Consider the following 21,037-nt stretch of genomic DNA (forward strand, 5'->3'; position numbering starts at 1 on the left):
CCTCAGCCACCCAAGTAGCTAGGACTATAGGCATGCACCACCACGCTCGGCTAATTTTTGTATTTTTGGTAGAGATGGGGTTTCGCCATGTTGGCCAGGCTTGTCTTGAACTCCTGGTCTCAAGAGATCTGCCCGCCTTGGCCTCTCAAAATGGTGGTTATAGTTGTGAGCCACAGTGCCTGGCCATGTCTGTTTCATAAATTGTCTGTTTCTGTGTTAGATAGTGGCCCTGTTTATTTTGCTCAATGCCTATCACCTTAAATCCTACCTTTTCTCATGTCATGTACTCCTGTTCTCTTCTAGTTTGTGCTGGCCTGATCTCTCTGCCCACTCCTTTATTTCTCAGCCTTTTCTGTTCGTGTGGTCTCAAATATCCTATAAATAGCATGTGGCTGGGTTTTGTCTCTCTAATCCAGTCTCTATGCCTTTAAAGGGAGTTCAGGATTTATTTACTGTGATAAAGATGTTTAGTTTCGCTCATTCCATAAATTCCTTTTTTTTTTTTTAAAGACACAGGATCTCACTATGTTGCCCAGGCTGGACTTCAAGTCCTGGACTCAAGTGATCCTCCTGCCTCAGCCTCCAGAGTAGCTGGGATTAAAGGTGACAGCCATAGTGCCCAGCCCCATAATTTAGGTTTATTATTATTATTATTATTATTTTGAGACGGAGTCTTGCTCTGTCGCCCAGGCTGGAGTGCAGTGGCACGATCTCAGCTCACTGCAAGCTCCGCCTCCCAGGTTCACGCCATTCTCCAGCCTCAGCCTCCTGAATAGCTGGGACTACAGGCTCCCGCCACCATGTCCAGCTAATTTTTTTGTATTTTTTTAGTAGAGACGGGGTTTCACCGTGTTAGCCAGGATGGTCTCGGTCTCCTGACCTCGTAATCCGCCCGCCTCGGCCTCCCAAAGTGTTGGGCTCACAGGCGTGTGCAACCGCACCTGGCCTAGGCTTATTATTTTTTACTTTGTAGTTTTATATTTTTATTCAGTTGACCTATATGAAACTACTGTTTTTGTAGGTTAAAACAGTTGAATATTAGCAGTTTCACAGGGTCAACCTAATATTTTCCTCTTTCTCTTGCTCTGTTTGATTAAACTGTCATTCATTTAATGTTTCCCCTTGGTAATCTGGACATTCTACTATTTTTTCCTCATTCCATTTATGGTTATTGTTCCTCTCCAGGCATGACAACTGTCCTTTAGCTGGGCCTAGGTGGGCAGATAGTGCACCTGTGTTACGGGTAAGAGTTTGAGGCCAGCTGGCCCTTCTTCCTTGGTATGTAATTTGTTTTATCTATCTAGAAGCTTGTATAATGGTCTCTTTCTCCTTGGAGTTTAAGAATTTTACTGTAGTCTTTCTCTTCATCCTGCTTGGGAATGTGGTCAGCCCCTCCCATCTATACACAGCTTTTTCTTTTTTCTTTTCTCTTTCTTTTTTTTTTTGAGAGGGATTCTCGCTCTGTCACCCAGGCTGTAGTGCGGTGGCGTGATCTTGGCTCACTGCAACCTCTGCCTCCTGGGTTCAAGTGATTCTCCTGTCTCAGCTTCCAGAATAGCTGGGACTACAGGCGCGTGCCACCACGCCCGGCTGATTTTTGTATTTTTTAGTAGAGACAGGGTTTCATCACGTTGGCCGGGCTGGTTTTAAACTCCTAACCTCAAGTGATCTGCCTGCCTCAGCCTCCCAAAGTGCTGGGATTACAAGTGTGAGCCACTGCGCCCGGCTGACACAGAGTTTTCTTCACGTCATGAAAGTTTTCTTCTGTAATTTGACTAGCTGGTGCCTCCATTTCAGCTGTCCCTTTTTCTCCTTTTAGGACTCCTGCTGTCTGCACATCAGAATTCCTGGACTTGCCCCCCAGATCTATGGTCTATTCCTTCATCCTTTTCAGCTCTGTGCATCTTTCCCTTAAGTTCTGAGCTATTTCTTCCATTAGACCCAAGTGGCTTTTTCGTATTCCCTCAAAATGTCAAACTTCTTCTTTCCTCGGGGTCTTTGTACTTGCTGTGCTTTTCTGCAAGAAATGGCTTCCTCTAGATCTTTCCATGCTCAGCCAGTGCCTTTGGGCTGATCTTAGCTCAGATGTCCACTTCTCAGATCTACCTCTCCTGCTGCCTTAGACATAAACACCATACTCTGCACTTTTGCTTGGTTCCTTTTCTCCATTGTAGTCACTCTGCCTATAATTATGTTATTTGTTCTTTTACTGTCTGTTGCCTCTCACCCACCTCTGGACTAATAAATCATTTGAATTCTTGCTGTGTTTATTCACGCTGCATCCCTGGTGTCTAATCTAAGTCAGACATTGATAAGTACTTGAGAAAGGAATGGAAGACTGAATTAATGCTAGAGCGGCCCCAAGGAGACTCTGCCGTGCCCAGCCTTATACCCCACACAGAGGAGCACTGGAATGGGAGATGGGGTGGGGAAAAGGTGGAGCACTGGTCTATATGTTAAGGACCTGAATGTGTGACCACCCAACGGGTTCACCTTGCCCGCTGACTAGACAGAGCCAATTTATCAAGGCAAGGGAATTGCAATGGAGAAAGGGTCATTCACGCACAGCCGGCTGTGTGGGAGATCGGAGTTTTATTATTACTCAAACCAGTCTCCGGAGCGTTCGGGGATCAGAGTTTTTAAAGATAATTTGGCTGGTAGGGGCTCAGGAAGTGGGGAGTGCTGATTGGTCAGGTTGGAGATGGAATCACAGGGGTGTCGAAGTGAGGTTTTCTTGCTGTCTTCTGTACCTGGCTGGGATGGCAGATTACTGGTCTGGGTGGTGTCAGCTGATCCATCGAGTGCAGGGTCTGCAAAATATCTCAAACACTGATCTTAGGTTTTACAACAGTGTTGTTATCCCCAGGAGCAGTTTGAGGAGGTTCAGACTCTTGCAGCCAAAGGCTGCATGACCCCACTAAACTGTAATTTCTAATTTGTAGCTAATTTGTTAGTCCTACAAAGGCAGACTGGTCACCAGGCAAGAAGGGGGTCTTTTGGGAAAGGGCTATTATCAATTTTGTTTCAGAGTCAAATCATAAACTAAATTCCTTCCCAAGGTTAGTCCGGCCTATGTCCAGGAATGAACAAGGACAGTTTAAAGGTTACAAGCAAGATGGAGTCAGTTAGGTTTGATCTCTTTCACTGTCATAATTTCCTCAGTTGTAATTTTTGCAAAGGCAGTTTCAAATAATTGGTGCCTTTTAAGCCTTTATTCAGCAGCCACTGTAGGTGCTGAAGCCACAGGCAGGGAATGGGAACAGGAACTGGGCCAGGCTTCCCAGCAATTCTGCTGGTGTGAGGGGCCTTCTGGGCCTGACCTTAACCTGCGGGATTCTCACTTTGCCCCAACTTCTAACTGCCCCATTTTATTTTTCTCCATAGCACTCACCACTTAACACCATGTGGTACTCAATTTATTCAATCTGTCAACTAGTATATCTGGAGCTTAACTGGTATTTGAGTTGCTTGGGATACATCCATGAATAAAAGGGAGACTCTCACTTCACAGACCTCTCTTTCTTGTGGGAGAAGCCAGGCAATGCCATATAAGGATAATAAGCATTTACTTTAAAAGTGCATGAAGCTGAGTGCAGTGGCTCACACTTGTAATCCCATCAGTTTAGGAGGCTGAAGCAGGAGGATTGCTTGAGCTCAGTAGTTCAAGACCAGCCTGGGCAATATAGCGAGGCCTTGTCTCTACTAAAAATTAAAAAAATAGAGGCCCAGGCTCGCTGGCTCATGCCTGTAGTCCTAGCACTTTGGGAAGCCAAGGTAGGCGGATCACTGGAGGTCAGGAGTTTGAAACCAGCCTGGCCAACATGGTGAAGAAACCTCATCTCTACTAAAAATACAACAATAGGCCAGGTGCGATGGTTTACGCTTGCAATCCCAGCACTTTGGGAGGCCAAGGCGGGTGGATCACCTGAGGCTGGGAGTTTGAGACCAGCCTGACCAACATGGAGAAACCCCATCTCTACTAAAAATACATACTTAGTAGGGCGTGGTGTCGCATGCCTGTAATCCCAGCTTCTCGGGAGGCTGAGGCAAGAGAATCGCTTGAACCCGGGAGGCGGAGGTTGCAGTGAGCCAAGATTGCACCACTGCACTCCAGCCTAGGCGACAGAGAGAGACTCCATCTCAAAAAAAAACAAAAAGCAAAAAAACAAAAAAAACAATTCACCGGTTGTAGTGGTGCGTGCCTATAATCCCAGCTACTCGGGAGGCTGAGGCAGGAGAATCGCTTGATCCTGGGAGGTGGAGGTTGCAGTGAGCTGAGATCATGCCACTGCACTCCAGCCTGGGTGACAAAGTAAAACTGTGTCTCAAAAAAATAAAAAAATAGCCAGGCATGGTGTCATGTGTGTCTGTAGTCCTAGCTACTTGGGAGTCTGGGAGTTTGAGGTTGCTGTGAGCCGTGATAGAACCACTGCACTCCAGCCTGGGTGACAGGGCTAGACCCTGTCTCAAAGAAAAAAAAAAAAAAGCGTATGAGAAGGTGGTAACTGCTATGAAGCGGCCGGGTGCGGTGCCTAATGCCTGTCATCCCAGCACTTTGGGAGGTCAAGGAGTGTGTATCACTTGAGGCCAAGAGTTTGAGACCAGCCTGTCCTGGATAACATGGTGAAACCCCATCTCTATTGAAAAATAGAAAAATTAGCCAGGTGTGGTGGCGCACGCCTGTAATCCCAGCTACTTGGGAGGCTGAGGCATGAGAATTGCTTGAACCCTGGAAGTGGAGGTTGCAATGCCATAGCACTGCAGCCTGGGCGACAGAGCAAGATTATGTCTCAAAAAAAAAAAAAAATTCTGAGAAGGTGGTAACTGCTATGGAAACATATAGAGCCAGGATAAGGGGATAAAGGTGATCCTGAGTGCTGGGGGCAGAGTGGGGCAGGTTACAGTCTGAAGTGAGGGACTCTGAGAGCTGGGGTGCAGCCCTTTGGAAATCTGTGCAATCCAGGCATGGGAACAACCATAACTCATACACTGTGCAGGAGAGTGCATGGGGTGTGATGTGTGAGGAACACTGGGAGATTGAGCAGCAAGGCCGAAAGCTGGCCGGGGAGATACAGTCAGGGGGGTAATAGGGAATTATGAGGGTCCTGCTGTCTCTGGTTTTCCCTTGGGGAGGAGGTACTCCAGGGTTCTGAGCAGGGAATGGGAGGATCTGACTCATGTATTCACAGGCTGATGTGTGCAAAACAGACTGAAGGCATCGGGGCAGCAAGAGGAGACCAGGAGGCAGCTGTGACATTGCACTCAAGAGAAATGGTGGCAGTTTGGACTCAGTGAAAGGTATGGACGTGGCAAGAAGTGATTTCATTCTGGGTAGATGATGCTGATGGAGACAGCAGACCTTCCTGGTGCACTGGATATAGATGGGAAAGAGAGTAGTCAAGGGGTACTTTGAGGTGTTTGACTTGAGCAATAAGAAGGGCTGAGGTGCTATCACTCAATTTGGGGGAAGTGGGGTGAAGTAGGTTTGGCGGATGAGCCAGTGTTAGGGTGGCACAAGTTGCGTTGGAGATGCCAATGACTGGAAGTCAGAGTGCGGACGTCTAGTTGACAGTGGGACTAGTGAATCTGCCACTCAGGAAGGGTCTGGACTGGACAAACACTTTTAGGAGTGATTGACATGTAGGTGGCATTTGAAGTCATGAGCCTGGATAAGATTTTGGAAGAGTGAGTGTAGACAAAGAGAAAACACACAGATGAGAAACTGGTGAGACTGGAGGAAACCAGGAGGACATGGAGCCCTGGAAACCACATGGTAAGGTGAGAGGAGCTGCTCACAGGAAGTCTCTGCCATCCACTGTTATAAGGTCAGGGATATTTATTTATTTTCCTTTTTTGTTCACTGCTGTATTTCCAATACCGAGTGTAAGTGCTTAATAAATACTTGTTGAATTGAAGAGTATGAGTTAATTTACACCTTTGCAAATGCCCAGTCCACAGGGCTGCAACACTGTTCTCCTTTACAGAAAGAGCAGAGATCAGGTAGGAGGCTCTGCCCACTCTCACTGGCACTAACCCTCTCCTTTGCCTTTCACAGCTACGCTGATATTCACTCAGGTGAGAGCCCTTCTGTCCAACACAGGCCCAAGACAAATGAGCCTCAGAGAAGGCCTGTGGTGTGGAGCTTGGTGGGAGCTGGGTTGGGCACTGGGTCATCTACCAGTCCCCAGAAAACTCTATGGCCACTTCTCTGTCTACCCTTCCATATCTAATAATCTGTCTGTCTGTATATATAACCATTTCTTTGTCCACCGTCTACAGTCACTCTTTTGTCCCTCTTTCCGTCTATTCACATCCAGTCTTCTGTCCATCTGCTAGAGTGACCAACTTCCCAGTTTGTAGTGGACTGTCTCCGTGTTAGCATTGAAATTCCTGCATCCTGCGAAATCGCTCAGTACTGAACAAACCAGGACTGTTGGTCAATCCATCTGTTTCCCAGGTATCCTGCTGTCCATCGGCCCGCAGCTAGTCTGTACACCCAACCGCCCATCAGACCTCCGGGCCACCCTCCCCGACGGAGGACAATGCTCCGCCTTCTCTGGCCCCGCCCCCAGTCGCCACCTTTTCCGGAAGCCGCTGCGGCGAATCCTGGCACCCTAGCAACAGCTCCTTTCAGGCTGTTCAGTCCGCGTGCGCAGCTCCTAGGACGAGCCAATAGCGAGGGGCACCGGGAGCGAGGTGCAGGGGGCGGGGCTCGGCCTGGCCGCAGCCATTTTGGTGCGAGAGAAACAATAGGACGGAAACGCCGAGGAACCCGGCTGAGGCGGCAGGTAAAGCTCGCGTCCTATGGCCCTAGTGCCCCAGGAGCTTTGAAGGAGATTTTTTCGGGCTACTGGGAAACGGGGTCTCTGATCATTGGAGTCTTCCAGGTTATTTGGGAAAGACTTCTTCCGTAGTCATTGTGGGGGAAATCTCCCGGGGTCCCTGTGGATTCGATTTCCCTGGGTCATTTGGGAGGAGGGTTTTTCTTCTGATCATTGGGGGAGAGATTTCCGTGGTTTTGGGGGTGCAGAATCCTTCCCGGTCATTGGAGGGGTCTCCCGGGTTTGCGGGGGGCAGGATCTTTCCTGGTCATTGAGGAGATCTCCCCGGGTCTTGGGAAGCGCAAGATCTACGGTGTCATTGAGGGGTCTCCCCAGGTCATTGGCGGCCACGATCTCCCCAGATATTTGGCGGGTGGAGGGGTCTTCCCGGATCTTTGGATAGGGAGTCAGCTCAGCGCCTCAGGTACTGTTACCTGGGGTCGGCAGATGTGCAGCCATTTTGAGTGTTGAATGCCATTTGGGCCCGTCAGATGGTGTTCGATGAGGGAATCTACACACTTAACGTTACTATAGAAAAAACGCCTTTAAATGGATAAGAGAACACCTTTATAGTGATATTTCCACTCTTCACATTTGATTACAGACCGCTTTTGTCTTTTGCATCCTAATGGCTTGTTTCATTTTAGGATTGTATTCGGTCTCATATATCAAGAAAGCTACACTAGCAGAAAAATGAGTGAAAATAAAATGTAGAAACCAGTAAAATCCAGTGCTCTTAAATACCAGGGAAAATAGAACTAGTCACTGCTTGGAATTAAACATTTCCGTAGCAGAATGTACATAGAACAAAAAATCATCTTGAATAGTTTTAAGAAAAAGTACTGGAACTTTGGAACGTGGTAACAAAAATGTTGTAGATCATTGGTTGTATATTTTTAATAAAGGACCATGATCACAGTAATTTTGTTGAATTCTAGTGTTTAAAATGTTTGCTGTATTTGCAGTTGTAGCCAGGTAATATTTTAAGTGAACTAAGATGCTTATTTATATAGGTTGTTGCTGTGGGATTTGTATAATTGCATCGTGTAACTTGGGTGTTAAGTATTTAAAGAGAAGCTTCAGGGTGTTGTTTTAACTTTAGCCACTATCAGAGTTAGAAAGGGCCAAATGAATACTTTATCACATTTGACATAATAGGCAAGTCGATGGCCTAGTAACTTTTTTTTTTTTTTGAGAAAAAGTTGAACTGTTAACTGTCATTTAAAATTTTTTTTCTATTTTCTGTGGTCTTGTCTGACATTGTCATTTCGATAGATTTACCTGCTTTGTGACTTTAGAATTCACAGGCATTTTTAGAAATCAAATGGAGAATCACTTGAGCCCAGCAGTTCAAGATCAACCTGGGCAACATAGCAACACCCTGTCTCTACAAAAAAAAAAAAAAAAACAAAACAGAGAGAGAAAGAAATCAAATGGATAAGAACACTGACTAGAATTGATACAATTGTAGAAACTAGCTTTTTGTTTGGTTGGTTTGTTTTTTATGCAGGGCCTGGGTAGGGAGGGAGCAAGGCAGGGACCTGGGAGATCTGGAAATCAGTGTAACAGATATAATAGACTTCTTTTGTGCTTCAAAGCTTCGTAGGTGACAGACAGGTACACTGTATGCTAGCCCTGTATCTGTCTGAGCAGTGGAATGTGCCGGGAAAGAAGGAGCAACCACTGACTGATGAACCTTTCCCAGTCTCCCTTCCAAGAGGGATACCAGAGCCTTCTGTAAGCTCCTGAGATGTCACTGGTATCTAGGCAACAGGGATGAGCCTGAACCTCCCTGAGGCCAGCTTGCTGAGGTGAAAATTTTCCATTGTTTGGCTCATAAAGAGGATGCACTGGGGAAGAATTTTCCCTTTAAGTGAAGTTATTTCACCTAGTGGGATAATCTTCTTAAGTAACAAATTGAACACACTCTTGTACAGTAGAAAGTAAGCAGATGATTATTTTCATGTTATTACATTTTAAAGCATGTTTTTGTTTTTTTTAAATAAATTATGTTTTTGTCTATTTGTGTACCATATAATAAAAGTAATAAGAAGTAGTTGTGTTTTACAGTATATTCTGGTGGCAAAGAAATGTCCTTCTCTCCAAAAATTGAGTTTAGAGCCTACCTCAGGATTTGGAGAAGTCAATTTGCCGAGATGATGTACAGTTGATTTGGGTCTGTCATCCATAACCAGCTTCAGTAGTTACTAATTCCTGGCCAATCTTGTTTCATCTACACTGTGCCCATCCCCATCACTGCCCTACCTTTTTTTTTTTTTTTTTTTCCGAGACGGAGTCTCGCTCTGTCGACCAGGCTGGAGTGCAGTGGTGCGATCTCGGCTCACTGCAAGCTCTACCTCCCGGGTTCACGCCATTCTTGTGCCTCAGCCTCCGCGCCTGGCCTGCCCTACCTTTTAAAGAAAGAAAGGGCCAGGGCCAGGCTTGGTGGCTCATGCCTGTAATCCCAGCACTTTGAGAGGCCAAGGCGGTTGGATCACGAGGTCAGGAGTTCAAGACCAGCCTGGCCAACCTGGTAAAACCCCGTCTCTACTAAAAATACAAAAACTAGCCAGCCTCTGTGGCAGGTGCCTGGAATCCCAGCTACTCAGGAGGCTGAAGCAAGAGAATCGTTTGAACCCAGGGGGTGGAGATTGCAGTGAGCCAAAATCGCACCACTGCACTCCAGCCTGGGTGACAGAGTGAGACTCCATCTCAAAAAAACACACACACAAAAAGAAAAAAGAAAGGGCCGAGCGTGGTGGCTCACACCAGTAACACCAATGCTTCGGGAGGCCGAGGTGGGCAGATCACTTGAGGTCAGGAGTTTGAGACCAGTCTGGCCAACATAGTGAAACCCTGTCTCTACTAAAAATACAAAAATTAGCTGGGTGTGGTGGCAGGATCCTCTGTCTCAAAAAAACAAAACTAAACAAATTTCTGGGATGTGCTCCCTTTAAAATTCAGGGTTTTTTTTGTTTGTTTGTTTGTTTTGTTTTTTTTTTAATGAGACGGAGTCTCGTTCTGTCACCCAGACTGGAGTGCAGTGGCCAGATCTCAGCTCACTACAACCTTCGCCTCCCAGGTTCAAGCAATTCTCCTGCCTCAGCCTCCCTAGTAGCTGGGACTACAGGCATGTGCCACCGCACCTGGCTAATTTTTGTATTTTTAGTAGAGACGGGGTTTCACCATGTTGGCCAGGCTGGCCTCGAACTCCTGACCTTAGGTGATCCACCTACCTCGGCCTCCCAAAGTGTTGGGATTACAGGCGTGAGCCACTGCACCGCACCTGGCCTTTTTCTTTCTTTTTTGTATTACTATTATTACTATTTTTTGAAACAGTGTCACTCTGTCACCCAGGCTGGAGTGCAGTGGTGTGATCTCGGCTCACTGCAACCTCAGTCTCCCGAGTAGCTGGGATTCCAGGCGCGTGGCACCACGCCCGGCTAATTAATGTTGTTTGCTTTCTCTGTGTATCCACCTATCTTACTTGAGACACTCCTATGTGTTTTCGAAATTGAGTGTCTAATCCCAAACCTAAGGAAGAGTAAAACTTCTTTTAATGGAATAAAACGTGTTAGTTACCCAGAAGCAGACATCTGGCTCTAGTGTTGTTGCTTTTGCACTTAGTTTGTGAGAATGTGCCCAGTTGGAACCTGGGCTAGATCTCCTAAGTCTGGGTTTGTGGAAGGCCGCCACGTTGCCTGCTCTGGCCTTGGGGTGCTGTGGCCCAAGTTCCCCAGGCCATATTATTCTACCTTAAACCCCACCTGTTAGAAGAGCCCACCCGTTATGGCTCCTTGCCTTGAACCTTGTCTTGCTCTTTTAGTTTGGGCTGCTTCGGGGCCAACAGGCCTTCCTAACAAGCTGCACGCTCAAATGAGATGACCCATGGGCTGTGTGAGCTTGTCTCAGCTTTCATGGGGATTGCAAAAATCTCGCATCCCCCTTCAGTATTTGTTTTATAAGAATAGTAGGTTATTTTTGCTTTGCAAGTGTGAAACCAACATTGGATATGACTTTTTGGTATAACTACTCACCTGTGCATTCATATTTTTATGTGCCCTAGTGTCTTAGATTTATATATTTATTATTATTATTATTGTTTTTGGAGACGGAGTCTTGCTTTGTTGCCCAGGTTGGAGTGCAGTGGCGCGATCTCGGCTCACTGCAACCTCTGCCTCCCGGGTTTAAGCAATTCTCTTGCCTCACCCTCCTAAGTATCTGGGCCTACAGTCATCTGCCACCACGCTTGGGTAATTGTTGTATTTTTCTAGTGATGGGTTTTCACCATGTTGTCCAGGCTAGTCTCGAACTCCTGACCTCAAGTGATCCGCCCACTGTGGCCTTCCAAAGTGCTGGGATTACAGATGTGAGCCACTGCGCCCGGCCTGTACATACAAATTTTAAATAAAGACAGTCTCATTCAGTTGCCCAGGCTGGAAGGCAGTGCAGCGATCATAGCTCGCTATGGCCTCAACCTCCTGGGCTTAAGTGATCCTCTTGCCTCAGGCTCCCAAGCAGTTGGGGCTACAGGCACATGCCACTGGGCCCAGCTCATTTTAAAAATTTTATTGCAGGCTGGGCACGGTGGCTCACGCCTGTAATCCCAGCACTTTGGGAGGCGAAGGCAGGCGGATCATGAGGTCAGGAGATTGAGACCATCCTGGCTAACACGGTGAAACCCTGTCTCTACTAAAAGAAAATACAAAAAATTAGCCGGGTGTGGTGGTGGGTGCCTGTAGTCCCAGCTACTCGGGAGGCTGAGGCAGGAGAATGGCGTGAACCCAGGAAGCGGAGCTTGCAGTGAGCTGAGATTGCGCCACTGCACTCTAGCCTGGGAGACAGAGCAAGACTCCGTCTCAAAAAAAAAAAAAAAAAATTTGTAGAGACAGGGTCTCACTTTTTTTTTACCCAGGCTGGTCTTGAACTCCTGGCATTAAGCAATCCTCCTGCTTCAGCATCCAAAAGCGCTGGGATTACAGGTGTGAGCCACTGCATTTGGCAAAGATCCCTTTTCTACACAAATTTGATGGTATTGCTGAGGCTGCAGCAACATTTGTTTGGGGATTAACCTAACTTCAAGCCTGCCCACTTTCACTCTGATGCCCATTTGTTTAGATGTGCTTTAAACTTGGTGTCTGTGGGCTGTGCCGTGGTTCCTTCCTCCTCATCAGCAGGGGGTGGTGGTAAATTCAGTTTACGTGCTTTTATGGGGTGCCCTGTGGAGGTGTGCAGACCTGGTATCTGCTTGGCTCTGGTGCTGAAGAGTCATCATATTTCTTGAGAACTTGCTTAGTTACTCAAGGAAGAAAGATGAGGGCTGATTGTAGTGTACTTGACCAAGGAATGTATGTTTTTATGAGCTTGAACAACTTGACAAGAAAAACAATAACAAATAACTTGTTAAACCATCTTTTTGCACGTTGCTGAGATTATGATCTTCCTAAATTAGTTAATTCTTAATAAACATTTTCAATTTTTCATCTATTATGAATAGAAGTTTTACTTGTAAGTAAAAGGTGTCATTCCTTGAACAGTATCTGTTCTTCCAGGCAAGTGCCTCTGAAGGAGAGAGAGCCCAATCGATTACAAACCCATTACTGAAGGGCTTGGGTTTTTCTTGCTTTGTGTTTGTATCTGAGCATGAGGATAAAAGTGTCTGTCTCTTCCTCAGGTCTTTGGGCTGCCTCTGCCCTTCGTAGATTCTCTGCTGGGCCTTTGGAACTAACACAGCAACTTCCAGGGTCTCATGTTGAAGACTTTGTGGGTTAGTCAGAATGCTGCATTTACACTGGGAAGGCCAGAGGAGGACTGTAAATCCAGGATACAAGGTCCTGGGGGATTTGGGAGGGTAGAACTTACAGGGGTGCCAGTTGGCAGCTGACAGGTTTAGATTCTGGGGCTTAAAAACTAATGGATGTGTGGCCTGGTTCAGTGGCTCATGCCTGTAATCCTGGCACTTCAGGAGGCTGAGGTAGGCAAATCATTTAATCCCAGGAGTTCAGACCAGCCTGGGCAACGTGGCGAAACCTTGTCTCTACTAAAAATAACAAAAAATTAGCTCGACGTGGTGGCATGTGCCTGTAGTCCCAGCTACTTGGGAGGCTGAGATGGGAGAATCACTTGAACTCAGGAAGGCAAGGCTGCAGTGAGCTGTGATTACACCAGCTGCACTTCAGCCTGGGAGACGTGAGTGAGACCCTGTCTTAAAAAAACAAAAACAAGGCCAGACGCGGTGGCTCACGCCTGTAATCCCAGCATTTTGGGAGGCCGAGGCGGGTGGATCACTAGGTCAGGAGATCGAGACCATCCTGGCTAACACGGTGAAACCCTGTCTCTACTAAAAATGCAAAAAATTAGCCGGTCGTGGTGGTGGCCGCCTGTAGTCCCAGCTACTCACGAGGCTGAGGCAGGAGAATGGCGTGAACCCGGGAGGCAGAGCTTGCAGTGAGCCGAGATCCCGCCACTGCACTCCAGCCTGGGCGACAGAGCGAGACTCTGTCTCAAAAAAAAAAAAAAAAAAAAAAAACTAAACTAATGAACATAAACAGCAGGACTGGGGCAGGTGAGGCCTGGGAAGGTAAAGGACAGGACCCCTAGGATGATCTATGTCACGCTCAGAGACCGTTTTTACTTTGGAAAATAACTTAAGCTCCTTGTAATGAGCGAGAGAAGAGTAAGATGTTAAAACTGGAAGTACCTTGTTGGCCTTCACTGCTGGTCCTGAAATGCAATCTTATTTTATTTTTACTTTTTTTAGAGACAGGGTCTCACTCTGTCACCCAGGCTAGAGTGCAGTGGCGCAGTCTCATAGCTCACAATAACCTCAACCTTCTGGGCTAAAGCGATCCTCCTGCCTCAGCCTTCTGAGTAGCTAGGACTACAGGCGCATGCCACCAAGCCTGGCTAATTTTTAAAACATTTTTTGTAAAGACAGGGTCTCACTGTGTTGCCCAGGCTGGTCTCAAACTTCCGAGCTCAAGCAATCCTCCCACCTCAGCTTGCCAAACTGCTGAGATTATAGGTGTGAGCCTCCGTGCCTGGCCTCAAATGCGTGCGATCTTGATTGACTGAATCCACTGCCTTCCTCACAAACTGGGTGATTCTGAAGAGATCAGTGTGACCTTTGCTTTGGAACTATGAATGCAATTGAACTTGATTTCCCTAACAAAAATTTTAAAATATTTTGCTGGATCTTATTTTGGAGAGCTAGCTAGCTCAGGACTTCTGAAGGATAATTGGCAAGTATCTCTTTATTAGGACATAGCACTGTGACTGGTGCAGTCTTTTTTTTTTAACTTATTTATTTATTTTTTTTTGAGATGGAGTCTCGCTCTGTTGCCCAGGCTGGAGTGCAGTGGCACGATCTTGGCTCACTGCAAGCTCCGCCTCCTAGGTTCAAGTGATTCTCCTGCCTCAGCCTCCCTAGTAGCTGAGACTACAGGTGCCTGCCACCACGCCCGGCTAATTTTTTGTATTTTTAGTAGAGATGGGGTTTCACCATGTTAGCCAGGATGGTCTTGATCTCCTGACTTCGTGATCTGCCTGCCTCGGCCTCCCAAAGTGCTAGGATTACAGGCGTGAGCCACCACGCCCGGCCTGACTGGTGTAGTCTTAAGACTTTTCTCAAAATCGTATCTCATTCTTTTCTGGGCTGGTCTGGAAGAACACTGACTGCACTCAGGCCAAGTGGGTTGGGTGATACAAGCTGCCAGATTGCTGCCACGAACCTGGAATAGTTTGCAGACCCTTGCGAGGAGTATTTGTCTAAGTGAGATGTTGAAAGGACCCAGAGGAAATTGTCAGCAGGAACTGGTGCTTGGTTGCAGGAACTGGTGCTGCATAGGGCACACTTTTGTCCCTGCTCCAGCAAATGCAGCACTCAGGTGCTTGCCTGGGCAGGTCCGGGATGCCCTGCCTCTGTGGCTGCCCATTGGGACTGAATCACTTTTGGCATCCCTTATTTCAGAGGATGAATTCATGTGCCATTTGGGTTTGGCAGTGAGCTAAGAGCTAAATGGGGTAAACATTGCCCACTGGCAGGAAACATATAATCTTGTCTGAAGCTAATGGACCATTACTTTTTTGTTTGTTTGAGACAGTGTCTCGCTCTGTCACCGGGCTAGAGTATGGTGGTACAATCTCTGCTCACTGTAACCTTGAGCTTTCTGGACTCAAGTGATCCCTCCACCTCTGCCTCCCGAGTAGCTGGGACAACAGGCATGTACCACCACACCTGGCTAGTTATTTTTTGTAGAGACAAGGTCTCACTATTTTGCCAGGATTGTTCTCAAACTCCTGGGCTCAAACAGTCATCCTGCCTTGGCCTCCAAAGTGCTAGGATTACACGTGTGAGCCACCACACCGGCCCTATGGAACCATTATTTATTGGCATATGAAAGAACCATGACTTGAGGATTGCAAAAATCCCTCATAGATTGAGACCTGTAAGCAATTTTGGCTTTAGTCTGAGAGAGTTGCTTCTCTGTGTTCCTGTTGAGTTACGTTTCTTACAATGTGGTGGGAGACTGGAGACTGAGAATTGTCCTTGAAGAACGGGTAACTGGCTTTTACAACAGAACTGAAAATTCCTGGTATGTGTATAGAATACATTCAGCTATTTGTAGGAAAATTTGGCCAGATGACTCATGCCTTGTAATCCTAGCACTTGGAGAGGCTAAGGCCGAAGGATCACTTGAGGCCAGGAGTTCGAGGCCAGCCTGGGTAACATAGTGAGCCCCCATCTCTTAAAATAAAGTTTGATATATTGATAAAGGGGACATATGAGACCTTAGAATCAATCATTGTTTTAGCGAGAAGCTTTTAAAATTGCTTAAATTCTTTATAATTCTAGCAGGTTATTCTGATAAACATATTTCTTTTTTATTATTTATTTATGTATTATTATTCTTATTTTTTGAGACAGGGTCTTGCTCTGTCACCCAGGCTGGAGTACAGTCACGTGATCACGGCTCACTGCAGCCTTGACCTCCCAGGCTCCAGTGACCCTTCCATCTCAGCCTCCCAAGTAGCTGGGACCACAGGTATGCGCCATTGCACCTGGCTATTTTTTTTTTATATTTGGTAGAGACAGGGTGTCCCCATCTTGCCCAGGCTGGTGATAAACATATTTCTAGGTAGGCTGAAGGTTCCTTCTTCCTGTTCCCCTTACCTTGGAGCCCTCTAGTCTGTCATTCCAGAAACCTGGTCAGACGAGGCAAAGAGATAGGGCAGCTAGTTGTGCTGGTGGTTCTAGAAAGGAGAAGCAGCTGAGAGGCTACTGTGTCCCTTATGGAAAAGCTGAGATTTGTCCAGATTTTTGGAACAATCTGCTGTTTTGGGGGAAGAAGCTACACTATTGTATGATTTTCATGTAATCACTCCAGTTAAAATCTGTGGTTTCTTCTTTATTAAAACCAGAATGAGGCTGGGTGCAGTGGCTCAAACCTGTAATCCCAGCACTTTGGGAGGCCAAGGGGGGCGGATCACCTGAGGCTGGGAGTTTGAGACCAGCCTGTCCAACATGGAAAAACTCTGTCTCTACTAAAAAATATATAAAAATTAGCCGGGCGTGGTGGCGCATGCCTGTAATCCCAGCTACTTGGAAGGCTGAGGCAGAAGAATCACTTGAACCCCGGGAGGCGGAGGTTGTGGTGAGCCGAGATCAGGCCATTGCACTCCAGCCTGGGCAACAAGAGCGAAACTCTGTCTCAAAAGATAAAATAAAATAAAACCAGAATGAGATGCTGTTGAGGACTCTGACCTTCTAGCACCTTGTATACACCTTAAGGACAGTGTGTGTTGTGGTGTTGTGGTTGTTATTCTCACTTGGAGTGAAGCTCTGAGTACGAAGGGTGGGCTGGATCAGTGTTTGTTTCTAGGTGGATTTAAAACCGTCAAGAGCCAGGCAGCCATCTGTATTTTCCTGTTTCAATCTTGAATCCTCCTCTTCCCCCAGTATTTTCTCTCTCAGTTATAAAGGTAATGTGTGCTCAGAGTTGGAGGATATTATAAGAAGTTTGAAACATTCAGAAAACTGAAAAGCGGGCAATCATGATCTTACCACCTAGTATAGGGCAGGTTTTGCGGTGTCTGAAGCTTATATAAAATAATATAAATATATGTAACATAAATACATAATTTGTAATTATACATGTAATTATAAATGCCATCTTTAAACAAAATGATGTACAAATATGAAAACAAAATTAGATAAGAAAGTGAATGTTTGTTTAGATTGAAAACAATCACAAAAAGTTACACATTTAAAAATGCAGAAGAAAGTTCTATAGTACTTACCTCCCTACATTTTGGGGCAGCATTTTGACCACCGCTTTCTTTCTTTTTTATTTTTTTGGGGATAGGGTCTCATTTTGTCACCCAGGTTCACTGCAGCCTCAGCCTCCCAGGTTCAAGCTATTCTGCTTCAGTCCCCCAAGTAGCTGGGACTGTGGGCCTGTGCCACCATGCCCAGCTAGTTTTTGTATTTTTAGTGGAGTTGGGGTTTTGCCATGTTGCTCAGGCTGGTCTTGAACTCTTGAGCTTAAGTGATCTGCCTCCCAAAATGCTACGATTACAAGCCTGAGCCACCGCACCTGGCCTGACCACCTCTTTCTATAATAGCAATATTACAACTTTCTGTAGAGAGAACAGAAGGGTCGCCATAGTCACTCCTCAAGGGTAGTTGATCCCATCTTTTATTTCTTTATTTGTTTGTTTGACATAGGGTCTCACTCAGTCATGCAGGCTGAAGCTCAGTGGTATGATTAGAGATCCCTGCAGCCTCAGACTCCTGGGCTCAAGAGATCCTCCTGCCTCAGCCTCCTGAGTAGCTAGGACTACAGATGTGCACCACCACAACTTGCTAATATTTTTGTAGAGATAGAGTCTTGCTGTGTTGCTGAGGCTGGTCTTGAACTTCTGGCCTCAAGTGATCCTACTGCCTTGGCCTCTTTTTTTTGAGATGGAGTTTCACTCTTGTTGCCCAGGCTGGAGTGCAATGGCATGGTCTCGGCTCACTGCAACCTCCGCCTCCCGGGTTCAAGTGATTCTCCTGCCTCAGCCTCCCGAGTAGCTTGGAATACAGGTGTGTGCCACCACGCATGGCTAATTTTTTGTATTTTTAATAGAGACAGGGTTTCACCATATTGGGCAGGCTGGTCTCAAACTCCTGACCTCAGGTGATCCACCTGCCTTGGCCTCCCAAAGTGCTGGGATTATAGGTGTGAGCCACTGTGCCTGTACTTGTTTTGTTTTGTTTTTTGGTAGAGAGGGGTTTTTGCCATGTTGCCTAGGCTGGTCTTGAACTCCTGGGCTCAATGGATCCACCTACCTCAGCCTCTCAAAATGTTGGGATAACAGGCGTGAGCCACCACGCTTGGCCAAGCTGTAGTATATCCTTGAATAATTCTTCTAGAGAAGGCTTGTGAATAACAAGCCTTTTTTTTTTTTTTTTAAATAGGGTCCTGCTCTGTCATCCAGGCTGGAGTGCAGTGGCATGATCATACCTCACAGAATTCTGGAACTCCTGCACTCCAGTGATCCTCCCACCTCAGTCTCCCTACCATGCCTGACTAATTAAAAAATTATTTAGAGACTGGCTGTCACTGTGCAGCTTGCCCAGTCTGGTCTCGATCTCTTGACCTCGTGATCCACCCGCCTCGGCCCTCCCAAAGTGCTGGGATTACAGGTGTGAGCCACCGCGCCCAGCCCCATCTTCCTTCTTATAACTTAAAAGTTTATCATAAGTGAGGCCTGGCGCAGTGGCTCACGCCTGTAATCCCAGCACTTTGGGAGGCTGACGCGGGCAGATCACTTGAGGCCAGTAGTTTGAGACCATCTTGACCAACACACTGAACCCAGTCTCTACTAAAAAATACAAGTTAGGCCGGGTGGGGCGATTCACGCCTGTAATCCCAGCACTTTGGGAGGCTGAGGCAGCGGATTATGAGGTCAGGAGATCGAGACCATCCTGGCTAACACGGTGAAACCGCATCTCTACTAAAAAAATACAAAAAATTAGCCGGGTGTGGTGGCAGACGCCTGTAGACCCAGCTACTCGCAAGGCTGAGGCAGGAGAATGGCGTGAACCAGGGAGGCGGAGCTTGCAGTGAGCGGAGAATGCGCCATTGCACTCCAGCCTGGGCGACAGAGTGAGACTCCGTCTCAAAAAAAAAAAAAATTAGAAAAATGAGCCGGGCACAGTGGTGCGTGCTTGTAATCTCAGCTACTCGGGAGGCTGAGGCATGAGAATCACTTGAACCCGGGAGGCAGAGGTTGCCGTGAGGTGAAATCATGCACTCTAGCCTGGGCAACAGAGCAAGACTCTGTCACAGAGAAAAAAAAACGTGTATCATAAATGGCCTGGTGCGGTGGCACACGCCTCTAATCCCAGTACTTTGGGAGGCCAAGGCAGGAGGATCACTTGAGCTCGAGAGTTCAAGACCAGCCTGAGCAACATAGCAAAACCCCGTCTCTACACAGAAATACAAAAATTAGCCAGATGTGGTGGTGTGTGCCTATAGCTGTCCCAGCTACTTGGGAAGCTGAGGTGGGAGGATCACTTGAGCCTGGGTGGACAAGGCTGTGGTGAGCTGAGATTATGCCACTGCACTGCAGCCTTAACAATGGAGACCCTGTCTCAAAAAAAAAAAAAAAAGTATAAGCATTTTCTCCTGGTTAAAAAATATAAAATTGATAAGAAAGCTCTTCATGCTATCCTAATAGTCCGTCATACAATTGAATGAAAAAAAAATTTTGTTTCATTCATCTCCTATTGCTGGATGTGGAGGCGAATGTGTTCATCATCAAGGATGATAGATGTCCTGATTTTATGGAGCAGTGGACTTGATTTTTATGGAGTTTTCCTGAGAGGTTGATGGTAGTTTGATGCCATGTACCCAGACAGGTCAATTTGGTGTTCCCCACAAGACATTTCAGAGTCAGACATTGACTGTTTCCTTCCTGGCTTTATTTTACTGAAAATGGTTTTTAGTTTTTTATTGTTTTTTTCTTTTCTTTTCTTTTCTTTTCTTTTTTTTTTTTTTTTGAGATGGAGTCTCACTCTGTTGCCAGGCTAGAGTGCAGTGGCGCAATCTCCGGTCACTGCAGCCTCTGCCTCCTGGGTTCAAGCAATTCTTCTACCTCAGCCTCCCAAGTAGCTGGGATCACAGGCATGTGCCACCATGCCTGGCTAATTTTTGTATTTTTTAGTAGAGACGGGGTTTCACCACGTTAGCCATGCTAGTCTCGAACTCCTGGCCTCAAGTGATCTGCCTGCCTCGGCCTCCCTAGGTGCTGGGATTACAGGCATGAGCCACTGCTCCTGGCTGATAGTTTTTATTTTAAAAAATATTTTTATATTTATTTCCTCATCTCCATGGTTAGCAAGAGATATTTTTGTTTTGTTTTGTTTTTTGAGACAAAGTCTAGCTCTGTCTCCCAGGCTGGAGTACAGTGGTGCAGTCTTGGCTCACTGCAAGCTCTGCTTCCTGGGTTCACGCCATTCTCCTGCCTCAGCCTCCTGAGTTGCTGGGACTATAGGCACCTGCCACCATGCCTGGCTAATTTTTGTGTGTGTGTGTGTTTTTAGTAGAGATGGGGTTTCACCGTGTTAGCCAGGATGGTCTTGATCTCCTGACCTCGTGATCCACCCGCCTTGGCCTCCCAAAGTGCTGGGATTACAGGCGTGAGCCACTGTGCCTGGCCGAGATAATTATTTTTTAGTGACGATTTAGCAACCTGAAAACCTTGGGTCTTTGGGATACGACCTCAGTATCAACACAGAATATTTGAATGCTGGTTAATATATTTGTTTTAAACTATGATAGAATTGAAATCTTGTAGCCACATTTTGAAAGTTTATTCTTCATTAACTAGTCTTTTCTCACCTGATTTTCTACAAGAGAGAATTTTCCAAAAGGTTAGTTGTCGTTACATTAAGAACTTGGGTTTTGTTTGACATGAAATGTTTCTACACCAGCAGGTCTCAGATGAATGTTCAGGCGTGGGTCCTTAATTTATACTCCCCAGTTAATGCAGACTTATAAGGTGGAAAATAATAAATGCAAAGTAAACTAATATTAGCCAGTGCTTGGAATGCATTTTATAAAGTGTGCAGCAGGCCACATTTTAATAATTGTACTCACCATGTGATTGGTGTGGATTTGGATGATGATTGCAGTGGGTGCCTTATGAGTTCTCTGCTGATCTGTATG

At 46.3% G+C, this 21,037-nt stretch overlaps 1 protein-coding gene across 9 annotated transcripts in view; it reads left to right on the plus strand.

Moving 5' to 3' along the window:
• Positions 1-6,462: 6,462 nt before the first annotated feature.
• IP6K2 (inositol hexakisphosphate kinase 2) overlaps positions 6,463-21,037 on the plus strand; it is a 29,970-nt gene continuing 15,395 nt past the window's right edge. For 2 of the 9 annotated variants that reach the window (XM_063722101.1, XM_063722102.1), the window contains exons 1-2: positions 6,681-6,788; positions 15,748-15,865. The gene's annotated coding sequence lies outside the window, so the exon portion shown is untranslated. Of the gene's footprint in view, positions 6,789-15,747; positions 15,866-21,037 lie in introns of all 9 variants that reach the window. The other 7 variants (XM_009239039.2, XM_024244422.2, XM_009239038.2 and 4 more) reach the window with 6 other exon arrangements.

Source organism: Pongo abelii, chromosome 2 (genome assembly GCF_028885655.2).
Source record: "Pongo abelii isolate AG06213 chromosome 2, NHGRI_mPonAbe1-v2.0_pri, whole genome shotgun sequence".
Taxonomy (NCBI): Eukaryota; Metazoa; Chordata; class Mammalia; order Primates; family Hominidae; genus Pongo; species Pongo abelii.